Raw genomic sequence first — 6158 nt, 5'->3', positions numbered from 1 at the left:
TAAGTCTTCTTTAGTTTTCAGCATACAGGTCTTTTACATCTTTGGTTAAGTTTATTCCTAGGTATTTTATGGTTTTTCATGCAGTTGTGAGTGGGATCTGTTTCCTGATTTCTCTTTCTGTTGCTTCATTTTTGGTGTATAAGAATGCAACTGATTTCTGTACTTTGAATTTGTACCCTGCAACTTTACTGAATTCATTGATCAGTTCTAGAAGGCTTCTGGTGGAGTCTGCCGGGTTTTCCATGTAGAGTATCATGTCATCTTCGAAAAGAGAAAGTTTGACTTCTTCTTTGCCAATTCTGATGCCTTTTATTTCCTTTTGTTGTCTGATTGCTGATGCTAGGACCTCCAACACTATGTTAAACAATAGTGGTGAGAGTGGACATCCCTGTTGTGTCCCTGATTTCAGGGGGAAAGCTCTCAGTTTTTCCCTATCGAGGATAACATTGGCTGTGGGCTTTTCGTAAATGGCTTTTATGATGTTTAAGTAAGTTCCTTCTATCCCGAATTTCTCGAGGGTTTTTGTTAAGAAGAGATGTATTTTGTCAAATGCTTTTTCTGCATCTGTCAACAGGATCATGTGGTTTTTTTCTTTTGTTTTGTTAATGTGATGTATCACATTAATGGATTTGCGAATATTGAACCAGCCTTGTAACCCAGGAATAAATCCCACTTGATCATAATGGATAATACTTTTTATATGCTCTTGAATTCGATTTGCTAGTATCTTGTTGAGTATTTTTGCATCCGTATTCATTAAGGACATTGGCTTGTAGTTCTCTTTTTTTGTTGGGTCTCTGCCTGGCTTAGGAATCAAAGTGATATGTGCTTTGTAGAATGAGTCCAGTAGTCTTCCTTCCATTTCTATGTTTTGGAATAGCTTGAGAAGGATTGGGGTTAACTCTGCTTTAAACATCTGGTAGAATTCCCTTGGGAATCCATTCAGCCCTGGGCTTTTTATTCGTTGGGAGATTTTTGATAACTGATTCGATTTCTTCACTGGTTATGGGTCTGATCAGATTTTCTCTCTCTTTCTGTTTGAATTTTGATAGTGCATGTGTGTTTAGGAATTTGTCCATTTCTTCTAGATTGTCCAGTTTGTTGGCATATAATTTTTCATAGTAATCTCTGATGATTGCTTGTATTTCTAAGGGATCCATTGTAATAGATCCATTTTCCTTCATGGTTTTGTCTATTTGAATGTTCTCTCTTTTCTTTCTGAGGAGCCTAGCTAGAGGTTTATCAATTTTGTTTATTTTTTTCAAAAAACCAACTCTTGGTTTCATTGACCTTTTCAATTGTTGTTGTGGATTCTATCTTGTTTAATTATGCTCTGATCTGTATTATTTCTTTTCTTTTGCTGGGTTTGGGGTGTTCTTGCTGCTCCCTTTCTATTTTCCTTAGGTGCTCTGTTAGGTTTTGAGTTTGTGCTTTTTCTAGTTTGTTGAAATAGGCCTGGATTGCAATGAACTTTCCTCTCAAGACTGCCTTTCCTGCGTCCCAGAGAGTTTGAATTGTATTCTCATTTTCATTTGTCTCCATATATTTTTTAATTTCCTCTCTAATTGCCTGGTTCACCAAATCATTCTTTTTTAGGGTAGTTTTTAACCTCCACATTTTTGTAGGTTTTCCATACTTCTTCTTGTGGTTGATTTCAAGTTTCATAGCATTGTGATCTGAAAATGTGGATGGTATGATCTCAATTATTTTGCATTTATTTGTTTTATGACCCAGTATGTGATCTGTCTTGGAGAATGTGCCATGTGCACTCATGAAGAAAGTGAATTCCCTAGCTTCAGGATGCAGAGTTCTAAACATATCTATTAGTTCCATATGCTCCAGTGTGCCATTTAGGTCCATTGTTTCTTTAGTGATTTTTTTTGTCTGGTTGACGTATCCATTGTTGTAAGTGGGATATTAAAGTCCCCAGCAATTAGCACATTATTATCAATAAGTTGCTTCTGTTTGTGATTAATTGTTTTATGTATTTGGGAGCTCCTGAATTCGGTGCATAAATGTTTATAATTGTTAGCTCTTGTTGATGTAGAGACACTGTAATTATTATATAATGTCCTTCTTCATCTTTTGTAACTGCCTTTATTTTAAAGTCCAGTTTGGGCTCACTCTCAGCATGGATCCACCACACCGGTAAAGTCTGTGAGCCCAAGTTTAGGCTGGCCGGGCCTAAACCATAATAAAGCCCTTTGCTTTTGCATGTGTGCTTCGGCCTCCCTGGCAATCTCTGGTTTTTGGGGGGGCGATATTAAAATCTGGGCATAACATATGGGGGCTTGTCCGGGATCCCCCCCTTCAGAGCTCCTGGGACCCCGACACATTGGGCTTAATTGCTGGCTGGTGAGTGCACTCATTTTCTTGTTCTTCCATGTTTGAATCTTTTTTTTTTTTTTCAAAGCCAAAAAGCAAGGGTCATTTATTGCAGGTTCGAATTCGGGCCTCTGCTCACTCCAAGCTGGTGGAACGGAGAGAGCCAGAGAGCCCATGTTTGAATCTTTTTGTTTGTCTGGTCTGTTTGGTGCTGGTCTCTAAGGGTCTCAAAGGAGCTAGGCAGACGTGCCACAAAAGCTCGGGTCCCGTGGGATCCAAGAGACGTCTTGGACCCACAGGAAGGAGAGACCGCAAGTCAGGTCCCGCAGCACAAAGAGTGGAATTCGGGTCAGGTCCCCCGCGGGTCAGGTCCCACGGCACAAAGAGTGAAATTCAGGTCCTAAGGAACCCCGCTGGTGGCAGTGGCGGGATCTTATTTGGGTTAGGAAAAGCCTTGCTGTCTCTCCGATCATTGGTTTAAACGCTTGTGTCTGTTTCTCTGTGCATCTGTTTGGTGAGTGCACTCATTTCTTGTCATTCGGTGTCTAAATTGTGTGTTTGTCCGCTGAGAGGGTCCCAGGTGCTTTGGGACCATCTGCTGTCTAACTGATCAGTTTGGGTTGTAGGGCCTCAAAGAAGACTTGCGGACGCGCAGACAGTCTCGAGGCTGTGGGATTCAAGAGACGTCTTGGACCCACTCTGAGGTTGCTGAGAGGGTGCCAGGCAGTTCGGGATCCTCGGCAAAAAGTCCCAGGAGGTTCGGGACCATTAGTTGTCTGACTGGGCGACTGGGGTCTATGACCCCAGCAGGAGACCAGAGAGCCAAGTCGCCTGTGGGGAGGTTTCACTGGTGGCAGCAGCAAGACCTCATTGTGTGTTTATTACTCTGTGTGTCTATTTGTCTAAGTATAGTTTTTATTGTGACTCTGACTGACTAGAACATGGGGTTGGGACTGTGCAGAAAAGGAGACCTTATTGGTCTGGCTGAGATAAAATCATACTGAAGGGGACATGTGTTCCTCTGTCTTGTAGAAGTGAGGGCTTCTCCCTCATTTCTCAGGTTAACAGCTAAAAGTTTAAAACTGGAAACTCTCCTTCTCTGTCCCCCCCTGCTCTCCCTTCCCCCATTCTTCTGTACCACCTGGGTGGGGAAGGGCCAGCCTGCATAACTGACTCAGGCCATTAAAGGGTAGCTCCACCTTCCCGAGCTCCCTGAATACTCTAGAGGAGATTTAGCCCACATCCACTGGGTGGGGAGAGGCCAATCTGCATAAATTGCTGGAGGCAACAGGCTCCCCTCCCTCCACCTTAGGTGAGAGGAAACAAAAGACCACAGAAGTCAGGTTTTTGCATCAAATTTCCAGGTCAAAATTAATTAGGGAATAAAGTGTCTCACATGGCTCATTCAGTGTTTGAAGTCTGTTGGCTTGCTTGTACCTGGGTTTAATACAGTTCAAATAAGTTCCTGTTAAGTAATAGTTAATTTGGTCTGTTCTATAGTTTTCACGAGTAATTGTTAAAATAGTTTTAAAGGTTCTTGGTAACTTAAAACGTTAAGGTTTTACTTGATGATAAGTTAAGATTGAATTCATTGGCTGTCTGACAAGAAAAAAAACTAAAGCACAAGCCACAACTAGTGATTGGTGTATTGGTGTAGGATGAGGTCTGTAGATGCTTGTGCTTTTGACTTGTGGCAAAACAACTGGGGATATTTGAAACTGTTAAAAACCTGCTTTGTACTTAATTAGTTCATAAATTTACCATCTAAGAAAAGTTCTGGTATAAACATCTTTCAGTTGGTTACTAAGTCCTCAATTGGAGACTAAAGGGTCAGACTGATGGGAAAATAAGAAGAGCGACCCTATAGGCAGGAAATTGAGGATATGTAAGAAAGATGTAAGAAATGAAAATGCATTTTTGTTGAGGGTAAAAGAAAGTAATTTTGTCCTAAATGAGATTGATTGTTTGGAAAGAAATGGCTTTGGGACAAAGTTTAAGGGAAAGGAAAGTTGTAGAAGGTTCATGAAAGGAAATCATTGAAAAGGAATTTTATGTGTGAGGTTGAGATAAATGAAATTTTAAAGTTATATTGGTATAGGGTTAAAATTCTGCTTTACTCTCAGTTCAAAAGACAAGTTTTTCTGGACCCTTGGGCTGTTCTTAATAAGATTATGTAAATGAAGGGTTTCTCTTTTGTCAAGAAGGCCAAAGTTTTAGGTCTTATCTTTATCAGGTCTTTGATTGCTTAGTTAAAACTTCTCTGAGGTTGAAAAAGTTAGGTTTTGCTGTAAGATCCCAAAGGCAAATAAGATCTTTTATTGCCACTTTGGTTAAATAAATAAGAGTTTTCATATCTTTAACAATTTGTAATTCTGTTTAGGATGTGCTTTATAATTTCTTGAGGTTTTTAACAGATTTCCCAGTATTCAAATGGTAGAAATGTCTTTTGACCAATTAGCCCCTTTTCATTTAGGATGCTAAGTTACTTAAAAAAGCACTGTTGTATAGGTTATATTGTATGGGTAAAAGCTGCAACTGCTCAAATGTATGTGCAGTCCCTAAAGTTTTAATGTTTTGGTATAAGATCATTACTTAACACCTTTAGTAATCACAATGTTAAGTGTCACTAGATTTCTTTGTCAAAGTGCATCATAATAAACTTCTCAGATCTTTAGATTCTGTCACAGAATGTGTTTCTTTTTCGAGGGAAGTTGTAATAAGGAGTTTTTGGGAACAAATGCAGTACTTGATATCTTTTAAATTAGTACTAAAATGGGTCGAGATTTCCAGAGCTAGAAGCTGCATTCAAGCTAAACTAGAATTAAGAACATGGGAAATTATAGTTTTGTGACTCTTGTTATTGGAAACATTGTTGTTCCTTTAATGTTTGCTTATCCAGATTAAGAAACTTTCTCGTGAGATATCTGTGATATACAGAAATGTCACAAAGTATTTGTTTGTAATCTAGAGCATTCAACTTTTCTCTCTACTTAAAACCATCTGAGGGGCGCCTGGGTGGCTCAGTCGGTCAAGCGTCCGGCTTCGCTTCGGCTCAGGTCATGATCTCACAGTTCGTGGGTTCGAGCCCCGCGTCGGGCTCTGTGCTGACAGCTAGCTCAGAGCCTGGAGCCTGCTTCAGATTCTGTGTCTCCCTCTCTCTCTGACCCTCCACTGCTCGCGCTGTCTCTCTCTGTCTCACAAAAAAATCAATAAAAAACGTTAAAATTAAAAAAAAAACATCTGAGATTCAAAAACTCAGTGAATATTTCTTTCATGGCTATTACAATTGTTTGCATAAGTTCAATAAGAATCTGTTCGTTTTATAGTAGGACACCATTGGAAATACTGGTTGTTTGACCAAAGCTTTGACTGGAATGTCCTATTCGAGAGTCAGGCAGAGGCTCAGATATGACCTGACAGCTTTAAGGAACTAAGGTTGACTTTATGGAACATGGAGCCATAAAGCCTCGTGGAAATGTTGGCTGCGTACCTTGCTCACAGAGTTCCCAGCAGCCTTCCCAGGTGAGTAAAGAAGGTCACTTCCTGGCAGGTGCAGGGACTTCAGCAGCTGTTGGGGACCTCGGAAGAGGAGTTTGCCCAATTTAACAGGTATTGCAGGCCTGTCTGATGGAAAGTGCTTGGCTTGACTTCTGGCCCAGAGCGGCTACTAAGTTCAACCTGGAGATTCCTTATAAAAGGACCCAGCAAAGCAAACCTTGTAAAGTCCTCATGAACAATCTGTATTCTTGCTGAGCTTATGTAAATAATTAGGCCAGGGTTGTTAAGAATGGACTCATTCCACCAATGCATTAGTCTCGATTTGGCTATCTCTG

General features: G+C 40.4%; 1 protein-coding gene across 1 annotated transcript in view; it reads left to right on the top strand.

The window, feature by feature from the left end:
- SYT16 (synaptotagmin 16) overlaps positions 1-6158 on the top strand; it is a 256291-nt gene that overhangs the window by 40259 nt on the left and 209874 nt on the right. The gene's annotated exons all lie outside the window — the stretch shown is intronic.

Source organism: Suricata suricatta, chromosome 9, assembly GCF_006229205.1.
Source record: "Suricata suricatta isolate VVHF042 chromosome 9, meerkat_22Aug2017_6uvM2_HiC, whole genome shotgun sequence".
Lineage (NCBI taxonomy): Eukaryota > Metazoa > Chordata > Mammalia > Carnivora > Herpestidae > Suricata > Suricata suricatta.
This window is presented reverse-complemented; position numbering and strand designations above follow the sequence as displayed.